The 12281-nt window shown below is 37.1% G+C and overlaps 1 protein-coding gene across 2 annotated transcripts in view; it reads right to left on the bottom strand.

Annotated features, from left to right (window-relative positions):
• LOC128741587 (sodium-dependent phosphate transporter 2) overlaps nt 1-10978 on the bottom strand; it is a 40681-nt gene extending 29703 nt beyond the window's left edge. Inside the window, exon 1 of one of the 2 annotated variants that reach the window (XM_053837517.1) lies at nt 10394-10978. The gene's annotated coding sequence lies outside the window, so the exon portion shown is untranslated. Of the gene's footprint in view, nt 1-6110; nt 6217-10393 lie in introns of those variants that run through there. The other variant, XM_053837520.1, reaches the window with a different exon arrangement.
• Between the last annotated feature and the right edge of the window lie 1303 nt (nt 10979-12281).

Here is a 12281-nt window from a genome sequence, read left to right on the forward strand (position 1 = left end):
GCTGTTTCAACTATTATTGATAACCTAATGTTTATATCGTATTGTTCGTATAGCGAAATAAAACAACCAAATCGCACTAAATAAACGTTTCCATTTAACTCAGCAACCATGCTTCGTATCTAGTAAATGTTTACGATGGGATTCAAGCTGTCAAAGTATTTATATTTATTTATGTTGTCAAATTATGCAGAATCGGCATTAATAAATCACTGAATCGCACTATCACCCTCGTCACACATTTGCTTCTCCTTGCGAAGGACTACGTCTTTGTTTACTATACTGGGTAGCGCTTGCGAAACTATAACGTTTGAATGAAAGATTCCAAACATCAAAAATAATCTAGTGCTGTATGGAATTCCATCGTCAATATGTTGTTGGATAGAAAAAATGTCCAGCACTTTTGTTATGTTACGATTTTAGCCATTATTCAACTGTTAAGGCCATTAAACCATTTCGCGAAATTTTTTTACTTTTTAGTTAAAATTTGACAGTTTGATAGTTATTTTTCCCCGAGTGGTTAAAATCGATGGTTAACATCAAATTTTTTCAATGCAATCTATTTATTGACTTGCTTCAAAGGACCTTATGTCTAAATGAAGATTAGAAACTGTAAATGGGAAAAGCCGGTGAGTTAAGATTTTTTCCCATTTTTAAATCAGCATAAAAAACCCATTATCTTTTTAACTTTAAACTAACAACTTCTAAGAACATAATCAAACATAAAACATAAATTTCACATCAAGTTACATTATTTCTTATCCTATTTTTAAAAGCAATCGTCAATATCGGAAAGTCAAATTCTCCATAATATGTGCGATGAAAGCTGTGGAGCATCGATATCCGACTTTAAAAGTTGGGCTACGAAGACGGCTCTGGATACGTTTCTCCTTTTACATAGGGCTTCCACATTCAGCAGTTTACAACTGTCATCATAGGGTGGAAGATTTTGATGGTCCGACCACAGAAGATGTCTTAACGCGTGTCCAATAAATCTCGCGTAACTTTTCAAAAGGACCTAAGTAACAATGAGAGATTCTCTTCGTGTCTCTTCTCTTTTATTTCCCACGGTAATGCAAATGCACTTTAAAACACCAGCTTTGCATGAATCGGTTGCTAGCGTCATTATCTAGCTAAACGTGAGGAATTTTTTTGTTGGAATGCATTCATGTCGCCGTAATAATCAGAAGAGAGAGACGCCAAAGAGAGTCTCTCAATGTTACTTAGGTCCTTTTGAAAAGTTACACGAGAAATCTGCGTTGCACAGCTTCGATTCTTGTCGCCCAAATACTAGTGAATGGACTCCATACCACAGAAGCCGTCTCAAGAATGGAGCGTACTAGGGATAAGTAAAGAGCTCGCAAACATAATGGGTCGCTGAAATCTTTAGCCACACGCATGGTAAAATCCAGATTACGATTCGCCTTTGAAATAATGTCTGAGTAATGGTTGTTGAAGGTCATTCTAGTAGAGTTGATGGTAGATTAAAACTTCTCGGTCGATGGTATCTACAGTGGATGGAGGAAGAGGCACAATTTGTGTCTAAAAATAACCCAACTAGATTCGTCGCTACATTAATAGAGGGGGTTGCGTAGTCTCCTTTTGTACAGCGCCTCTATGGTTCAAAGGTACACGGGTACCAGCGAGTCACACGCCCTGGCGGGTGTTGTGTGTTCAAATCCGGTTATAATCTCTGATTATAGCTTGGTTCGACTCATGCATCTTCCAGCATTGGACAAAAGGTAGGAGTCACAACGACAACTTGTTAAGCGTAGCTACCTATTACCCCCCTTCCTTTCCACTCTTTCCCCTCCATTCCCAAAAAAAAAATCATTTATTTCCCCTGCTGTCCCTCCATCAATTGTAGAATAATCGTTTCAAAAAATATTAATATTAATAGTAGAATCAATATATATAGAATGCCAGTGTCGCTGTTTTTCTACAGGACTCATTGTGGTAAACATGATGCTAACAATCTTGATACAGTCTGTGAATCGGGAACTTCATTGTCAAAGTTTCTCATTATTATTTATCTGTTCTTTATCTGTGAGCTGGTTGGTGCTGTCATCAGTGCGCTCATCGCTGTGTTTTCATCCCAGTGAAATCTTTTTAAGGGGAAACCGAAAATGGCTCAAAGATGGCTGGATAAATGGCTACCGTTCCATGCATGTATTGTTTTGTACCTTAAAATGCATATGTATTGGCAAAGCACGTAAGAAGTGCTCCCAGTGCTGTTAGAACTTCCTAAATCTTGTCATTCCATTTATCGACCCGGTATGTATCAACAAACGCTCAGCAAAATATAATTGCTAATGGAAAATAAATTCAACGGATCATATAGATCATTACGTGTTCATAAAACGTATAGTCTGGAATTGGTTAATAGATATTTGGGTACGCACATATTTCGTTGCACTAACGCTTTCGGAAAAAACAGCACCGCGGTCTCAAAGTTTCGCCACATCAATGAGCTTTTAAAGAGCTTTCTGCTTTTGCCGCATGGATAAGCTGAGAGAATATAAACAAACTAACAGCTGACCAGCAATCAAAAACTCGCCTTCAATGCAAACAGATTAATTAGCCATCCTATTGAATGTATAGGATTAAAAGGATTGCTGCTGCAAATCTTGTCTTGTCGGAATGTCTTGATAAAGAAAATAAACCATATTTCGGGATATTCGTAGCCGGTGCGGTTGGCTGCGGATCAGCTGTGTTTATGTTTGCAAGCTCTGCCATTTGACACATATTACCAATACTAGTGCAACATTCAAATAAACGTTTAGGTTTTTAACGAACACATGCGATGTACAGTACAGTGTGTGTCGCTCTAACACAATAACGTTAGCCACTTTCGGTGTCTCCTTAAACGTTTTCTTTTCGTCCGGATGAATTGAATCGCACAACTGAGCCCTTTTACACCGTTTTTTTCAGAAATTTGAACCAAGAGAAGTTTCCTATCACATTACTTGACAGCCATATTTGAAATTTTAAACTGGTTGTCAAAGTTTGACAATGAGATTCCCCTTTTGATGAATCTCAGGCACACACATATATGCATAAATAATGTAAATACATTATCTGAACATGTGTGATGTTCACACACACCACGCGCACTGCAGCGACACTGACATTCTATATGGACCCCCGTGGACCCTCGTTCGTTTGACCATTTTTAATCTGAACATTATTTAATTTGAACCCCGTTGGTTTGCACGACGTGCAAATTAAAAATAGTTCAAATGTCATTCTCAACATGACATCATTTGTTTATGCAGCGTGTTTAATCGGTTTCACATTTCGTTTTCCTAACGATTAAGATAGAAATCCGATCGGAAAATGCAATATTCGCACTTGCAACTGGCCACCAAAACAAACCACCAAAACAATAACAAAGAGCAGGGCGGCCAGTTCACACAGGTTTCAGCATATTTCGGGTTACCACCCAGGTAACCAATAAGCATTTCCAATGCAATTTAAAAGCAAGCCAATAAGCATTTAAGTTGCCTTAAATGCTACTTAAATGCTATTTCGGCAAAATATGCGGCTACTTTACTGCTAGCCCTCTTATAGTGCTGACAATGCTTATTTGCAGCTAGTTACCAACAAGAAGAATTTAAATAGAATTTTGGATGCCAATTTGCAACAGTTATGCAGTCAAAAAGCTGATAAACAACAACCTGCAGTATACGCCAGGAATGCTAATAAACGACTGATTTACCGCTTATTTTAATGCTTATTGGTTACCTGGGCAGTTGTTCAAATTAAAAAGTAACCCCGCATGAGGAATCGTTCAAACGAACGGGGGTCCACTGTATATTGATTATACTATATTAATGCCTGACCGCATTTCAAGGTCGAAGATTAAAAACACGAGTTTGGTCAATATTCTTAAGTTTTTTAAGTATTAGGCTACTTGTTCGAATCGGATAATATCTATTGATTATATGCATAATGCATTAACCCTCTCTGTCCGAGGGTGTTTTGTTGGTTTACAGTTTTTGATCATGTAAAAAAGCTATAAATTAGCAATTCGTCAAACGCAACTATACAGCTTGTTAAATAATGTTTTTACTACGTTATAAAACCAAAATATCCATATTTGAATGCCTCAAAAATTTTGCCGGCCAATTTTAGTATCGGAAGTCATAGAGCACCTGTGCTACCATGGGACAGAGAGGGTTAATATGATACGTAACACAGCCATGATATTTAGGAGTTATGAAACTAAAAATCATTTTCGAGAAAGTTTCCAAATTTTGTGAAAAAATATTGAAAAACAAAAAACTTATTAACATTTCAACTAATTTTGCAATGCTTAACGTTATGTTGACCATTGAATCATTCAAAAAAATAGAGCGTGGGTTTCATATATACCGTAAGCAACCTGCACTATAGGGCCGAATCAAAGTTATTTTTATGCAATACCTAGAAGCAATGCAATGATGTACGCAATTGACTTACGGTTCACCTCAGATCTGTTAATAACGAACTTAACGACATTCAATCAAAACTTTTGAGGCTTATTACAAAACATATTTGAGATACATACATGAAAAGTAATTATACCGTCAATTAAGTCAATTGATGAATAAATCATCTTCATTACTCTACTTATTTTCACGTTTGTGGTAACGTTCATTCTTACTAGTATTAAGTATCCACTTTTTGGCTAGGCATGTACAAGGAACAGAGGCAGCAAAGAAAGATATAACATTGACGCCGGCTATTGATCTCTTTCAGCTCATTTTACGTCAAACCACCTCGACTCCGTTCGCACGGGCAAACCATTTGAGGCGCTATATTTATAGTATTTAACGAAGAGCAGGTAGTGTTAAAAGGTGAACTATTGGACGATTGTGAAAGAAATAATTGCAGCCAATTTTCTTTCACGATTCTACAGTGAAAATTAATTCTGCTGATGAAAATTAATTTGTCGACCCGGCTATTCAGTATAATTCACTTTCCATACTTAATGAGAAAACGAAAACATAACTCAGTTAAAGTCGGAATAAATTGTTTTTTTGAACAGTGCTGTTTTAAAGTATAAAAACATATTTATTAAAGTATTTTGGATATCGAAACCTTTTGTTTGAGCGAATAAACAATTTTTACAGCATTGGATGTGTTGGCTATCGGTTTGAATAATTCAGCACAGACCAAATATCGCTAAAAGTATTATACAGCAAATTTACTTCCAGATGGATTGATATATTTTCAACAGTATCATGTTAAAGTAACCGAGCATTTATATTTTTCCTCTTATGTCACCACATCCAATCAAACTGAAATAATCAATAGCGACCAGTCAGTCTGTAGTACATTTCAAATGTAACTAGGAACGAAATTAGTCTTTCTCCGCTGAGGAAGACTAATCATCTACCCTTACTAACCAACACATACGTAAGCATAGCCGCGGACGCACATACGCAAGCACACTTTTTCACATGTATTATTGCAGAGTGCTTCGAATACTTTCAAGGATTTTCTTATGCTCATACTTTTTTAAAGCAACGCATTTTCCGATGAGCCACGAGCAAGTCGTTTATCATCCTAATATAGAACACCAGGAAACACGTGGGCGATATAAATCGCTACACATCACCTGTTTGCCAAATCTGAGCTCTGCAAAATATTCTCCATGCAAATCGGCACTCATGTAAGGATTAGTTGAAAGGCCTAATCGAACAGCTCTATACTTTACTTATTGGACTTTCAATAAATTGTAGCATATGAATGAGTAAATCCTAAAAATTACAACTCATGGCTATTTAGACTAGCGGTAGTTTCGAAGGAACGCGTTTCAGCATAAAATAAACTTCTTGTTGGAGCTATAATTTTTAAAGCGTGTCAGTTTTCAAAATGTATATCGCGAAGTTGAATGTGTCAGCAAAATTCTATTAGGCTCAACTTCATTGGTATCTTTTCTTTTATGGATTTTTTTTCGCATTTCAGTCGGATAACGTTCACGGTAATTTTTTTTTTAAATTATATAAATCATTCAAATACTTAAAAGACAAGTTATAATTGAATTACCCGACTATGGATAACTTTTTAAGAAATGGTTATATAACATTCGAACATTGAAAGAGTATTAGGCATGTTTTATTGCATACCACGCGCACAATCCTTTATCTGTACTGCAGAAAGACTTCTGTTTACAGTCTAGAAAAAGTTATTCTCATCTTCATTTAGTATTTTCCACAAACTTTACACGGCAGCATTTTCCAGCTGTCTTACGACATATGCTTGGCATAGCAAAAAGATGCACCGTAATCGTAATCCATTTTCAACATCCAACGATCTATACACACGTGCGAGGTGCGACTGCAAAGTGTTGCCTGTGTTTACTCCGAGGCTCAGAACACTGCGATAAATACTCACACAATCTGTCGTCTACCACACATATCACAAGTCCACAGCACCTGGCCAAGACTGTGTTGCCAAAAGTGATACAGTTAAAAATCCAACTAGTTTTTATAATTGTTTCATTGATTATATTGCTGATTGCAAGGAAGATTGTCCAATCAATAAGTGCGCAATCGCACATAAAAGTGCTATTTTGGCTTAAATCGTTTCGGTCTTTTCGGCGCACTTATTGCTTGGAATGTAACGAAAAAGTGCGCCAAAGATACCGAAACGATTTAATGCAGGATCGCACTTTTATAAGCGATTTCGCACTTTGTACGGTAGAAATTTTCCTTGCAATCAGCAAACTGAATTTATTTACTAGAATGCTAATCGATTACAAACATTAGAAAAATGTTGTTTCTCAAATAATTTTTTTCTCTACAGCATAGTACTTAAATGTCGAATGTTCTACTAATTTACGTACTCTTTTTAAAAATAGAACCCTGTATATAAAGCGTGCACAAGATTTAGGATAAGAAGCAAAGTAAACTCTTATTCATACCTACGTTGTCTTGTGATGTCAATGCTCAAGAAGGACCTGCTCGAGCAGGGGGCACGGAGTTTTCAAAATATGAGCGCTAAAAATAATCTTCGGTGGCACACAGGACAACGGATAAACCGTAAACTCGCACATCTATGACGAAGCCAGCTTCCAAAAAGTGGCTAAGGCTGGGCGGATACGATAGGCAGGGCAGTTGCAAGAATACCAAACAGCTAACCTGAAAAGATGGTGTTTGCTTCATATCCGATTGGAACAAGACGACCAGCAGCGCAGCGAATAAGATGGTTAGACCAGGTGGAGCGAGATCTGACGGTGAGTATTCGGTGTCCGAAGAATTGAAAAGCGGTAACCCACAACCGAGCTGACTTCGTTATAAATGTCTAAGACACGTATATTACTGGAAAGGCCATAAATTGATTGTGTGAAAGTTTCTACTAAATTCTAAAAAATTATTTTTCAAATCGAGTGTTATTCATGAGCCGGCACTGAAATTCGAAGAAATAGTTGTTGATATTATAAATACAGCAAAGATTCGCTAATTGCTGGTTCGTTAATTGGGCGTTCGCTAGTTGGGCGGAAATGTCAAAATTCACTATCAAAATGAATCATTTGAGGGGTCTAGAAATGTGATTCAAGATCATATTTATTGCTGCTCATGGGATAATCCACTGGATTCAACGTAACGGATTACGTCTAACTGTTTAGCTAGAGGTAATGTGGTATATTTGCGTTTTGTCGCTGTTCTACTTGACGATACAGCCATTGTCTATTTAAAAACAAATTAGTCATATCAACAGTCGATTATTAATCATCATACTTGAATGCAAAGACAGCAGACGGAAATGTTTACTTACTCCAATTTTAAACTTAACCAGGTTTTCAACATGTATTCCGAGTCCCGAAAGTTTTCAAAATCAGATAAAAATAATTTGTGCACCCCTCAGGAAACTGTCAGTCAGCCCAATTAACGAACACGACTCGATAGTCGTGGTCCAATTAACGAATTCTGGCAGTAGTAGCAAAAATTAAATTCCGCATGAAAAAATAAAATATACAAAAATCTAATTTTTATATAACCTTGACAAAAATATTTCCTTAACGTTATCATACCAGATAGCACCTAGGCTTTGCGTTTTCTGCCCATAAATGAAGAATTGGCTAATATGCCACGAACATGTACTTTTGTCTGTCAAAGAGGTTTTAAGCGGTAATTGCAACGTGTTTATTGTGCATATTACCCGTCATGCATGCCGGAGTCATGCCGTGGAATTGAAACAGCAATACCTGTAGCCGAAAGACTTCCGGGGCACGTTTTTAACGCAGTAGCCATTTTTTCATTTCCCAAGGAGAGTTGACAATCCTGGGAAAAATTTGGCTAACGTGCATACGTTGTCAATTATCTTATGCTGGCGAGTCTTCAAAATGGTTTTAAATTATTTAAAACAGTACGGAAGCATAAGTGACGATGAAATGAATAATGAAACATCTAATCCGTGCACCCGAAGAAGTTGCCAATGAAGCGTGAGATTCGAACGCTTGAAACCAGAAGGCAGAAGCAACTTCATCATGCCATCGTTAATGGGAGCTGCGAATCCTGCCATGTAGGCTGTCGTGGTAATGAAAAAAAATAATGAGATTCGATCCAAAAACTTAGCGATTGCTAGCCTTACGCACGAAACCACCACACCACATGATCGGCTTGAATGTGTGGTGGAAAAATGCTAAATAAGAACACATCGGTTGCTGCGGATGCAATTAAATCATCACGGATATTAGCCATCTTCTCATTTATTTTGGATATTAGCCAAAATTGTTTCACGTCGTGTGCCTCCGGAAATGCAGTTTTTTTACAATCGGCTTCCATGGGGACGTTGGTTGAAGGGTATACTATCATGTGATATTATGATCTCAATTTTGGAAAAATGGCATATTAGCCAATTTTTCATTTATGAGCAGTTTTGCCAATACATTTATTAAATTATGTTGTAATTTTCTCTAGTTTTATCAAGATTGATTACATAAACTAGCGTTCTGATAACTAAAATGTAACATAGGGTAGTAAACATAAGTAATAAAAAGAGATAAAAGCGTTGTACATACCGTGAACGCAGGTAATTCCAACCAGTTTCTAATTCCGATCACTGAACTAGAGTAGTCCATTTCTAGGAGAAACCTAAGTTTCATTAAGGTTCAAATGCGCATCATTGACTACTGGGATTTCAAAAACAGTTTTTATGCTCAAAACAAAAGATATGTTCACGATATTTATTATTGTGTTGGGGCGTCTGTGGTCACATCTTTTGTTTAGAGCATAAACACCGCTTTTGAAATCCCAGAAATCAATGACGCGTGTTTGAACCTTAATGTAGCTTTTGTTTTTCTTTTATGTTTACTGCTTTTCAATACCAATTTCGCCCGTACCGTTCAAACAGCGCCGTGTCCACAATAGCCCCACTGTGCAGACACTGCAGCACATGTACCATCTTTTTTTAAAAATTTAATGTGACTAAATCTCAAATCCTCATGATGTAATCCGGAAATAAATAATAAAAAAGCAAAGCTGGCGCAGCTTAGGTGCTACATTCCGGTTTTGAAACTTGACCTTCTGTTTGTTATTCCATAGACCTTGCAGTTGCAGCCAGCCGCTAGAGTACAGGACAATTGATGGCCTAGTGCTACGATCCTATTTACTCTAATAGCATCTCCCAGCCGAGTTTCGAACAAGTGATAGCTAGCTTGCTAAGCCCGCGTACTTCGAGGTCAATTGGGAAGCAAAGCCAGTAATATATAGGTGAAGAAATTTTCTCATAAGTACTTTAAAATGTCTTCTTATGAAAAATTGTAGAAAACTGGAATTAGTCGTTAATACTATTTGTATACCTGGTTCACCTAATCGTAATCCTTATTTCCAGCGGGGTGCTATCCGTATCTTAACGAACGGTGTTTGACAGTCCACTTAACGAAGGGCGCTATTTCAAAAAATGCAAGAAATAGCGCCCGTCTGACAGGTAGATTTGCTGCCAACCTTTGTCGAGATGTGCTGAGATGTTGGCAACAAAAACATGGCACCCATCGCAAGCCCCTGCTTATTTCCTATTCTTAACAGACAGGGGCTTGCGATGGGTGCCATGTTTTTGTTGCCAACATCTCAGCACATCTCGACAAAGGTTGGCAGCAAATCTACCTGTCAGACGGGCGCTATTTCTTGCATTTTTTGAAATAGCGCCCTTCGTTAAGTGGACTGTCAAACACCGTTCGTTAAGATACGGATAGCACCCCGCTGTTAACAGATCCTTCTTCAGAAACAACTGGCAACACTACACATAAAAAAATTGCAAAAATTGTACGTACATGTATGTGCTCTGCTCAGCCTAGGCTGACACGAAATTCCCATCAAAATGCATACACTTGTTAAAATAGCAAATTAACAACTTTTTAATCCAGAGCACGTTTTAAGATTTATTTCAATGCAATAAAAACACTTACTTGAATGATATTATTCTTGGGCGCAAAATCCCTTATACCAACTGCTTGCTTTTAAGTATGCCGGAGACTCACAAGCCACGTTCAATGTTCTATATAACAAAATTTCACAGCAGTCAAAAGATTTTGCATAAAATTGCACTGTAAACTGACTTTGCAACGATAACTTTCCGAAAAAAAAAACTTAGACGGCTCTTAGCACTTTACCACGCCTAGTCTTTCCAGTATCTATATTGCAGAAACATAAATTGATCCAATTTTCTTGCTTTAATCACTGGATTATATCTAGATGGACTTTAGCTGCAATTACAAACTTAACTACTGTCGAATTTCCTATATTGGACTATGAATGTGGCCGAAAATGATTCGCCGTCCCACACGCACTGTTGAAAGTTATAACAGAGGAAAATCCAACGCACGCGATTTTTTTTTTTCGAATACAACGATGCAGAATGACGACCGAGGTCGAGTAACGAATGCTAAGAAGAGGACAAATAAATGATTCAACTGAATTCGTGCTTGGATAGCGGTTTGCTGGCAGTGGCTGTGGTGACCACGCGACGAAGTATGGGTTTTTTGCACATAAAAACATTACCGGTTCCATCCGAATTTCGCGTTTGCGCAACCAGACACTATTTCTCGCTCACACCAAAGCAGTAATTTTGACAGATAAAAGGAAGTGTTTTGTTTTGCGACGGCGCGCCGGCTTTTTTCCATTCGTGTTGTTCTTTGCTTGCTTCTTCCATCTTCTTTGTCCACGTTGTATAGAGTGACTATATAAAGAGTGACGTTAATGTCAAAACATAGAATGTAAATTCTCGGGTACTTTTTCAAAAGGACCTATAAGTAAATATTATTGAAGATAGAACCATTTCGGATTTCGTTTGAACTACGCAAGGGGTTTCCAACAGCAGTGATTACTACGCACCTTAGAAAAAAATTACTTTTGATTACTTTACTGATTACCTCTGATTACCAGTAATCAATCTCTTGTGATTACTAAAAATTAATCATGATTGCCAATGATTACTTAAGATTATCATTGATTACTATACTGATTACCTTTGATTGCCTAATTAATTCGTAAATGATTACAAAAGTAATCTCTGGTACGCACTGATACTGATACGCCTTGCTGGAAACCCCTTGGAACTACGCCTCCAATCTATAATCGTGCGTCTAATCAACCCTAGGGGTTTCCAGTAAGGCGTATAAGTGCGTAGTAATCAGAGATTACTTTTGTAATCATTTACGAATTAATTAGGTAATCAATGGTAATCAGTAGAGTAATCAATGATAATCTTAAGTAATCATTGGTAATCATGATTAATTTATAGTAATCACAAGAGATTGATTACTGGTAATCAGAGGTAATCAATAAAGTAATCAAAAGTAACTTTTTTCGAAGGTGCATAGTAATCATTGCTTTTGGAAACCCCTTGAATCAACCTTTTCGCGCGCTTAAAGGGAAACTAGCAATCATTTCCTAAAAATAAAAATTAAGAAAACTTATCCAATTTAATTCTACTATGTGTATTTTAGTCACGACAGATACGTATTTCACCTACGACTTGCAGGCTTCCTCAGTTCCTTTTCGCGCGCTTAAGGGGAAACTAGCAATCATTTCCTAAAAATAAAAAATAAGAAAACTTAGCAAATTTAATTCTACTATGTGTATTTTATTCACGACAGATACGTATTTCGCCTACGACTTCCATAGGAAGCTGAGAGTACACTCAAAATAATCCACACGTCCTTTCCACGTGAAAAATCAAGTAATTTTTTCTACAGGCAGTTACGTAGTATTTTCAGCTGTTATTGGAAAAAATAATAGCGTCTATTGCTGATTGCAAGGAAAATTTTATCATCCAAAGTGCGCAATCACTCTTAA

The sequence above is a fragment of the Sabethes cyaneus genome, chromosome 3 (assembly GCF_943734655.1).
Source record: "Sabethes cyaneus chromosome 3, idSabCyanKW18_F2, whole genome shotgun sequence".
In the NCBI taxonomy this organism is placed as follows: Eukaryota; Metazoa; Arthropoda; class Insecta; order Diptera; family Culicidae; genus Sabethes; species Sabethes cyaneus.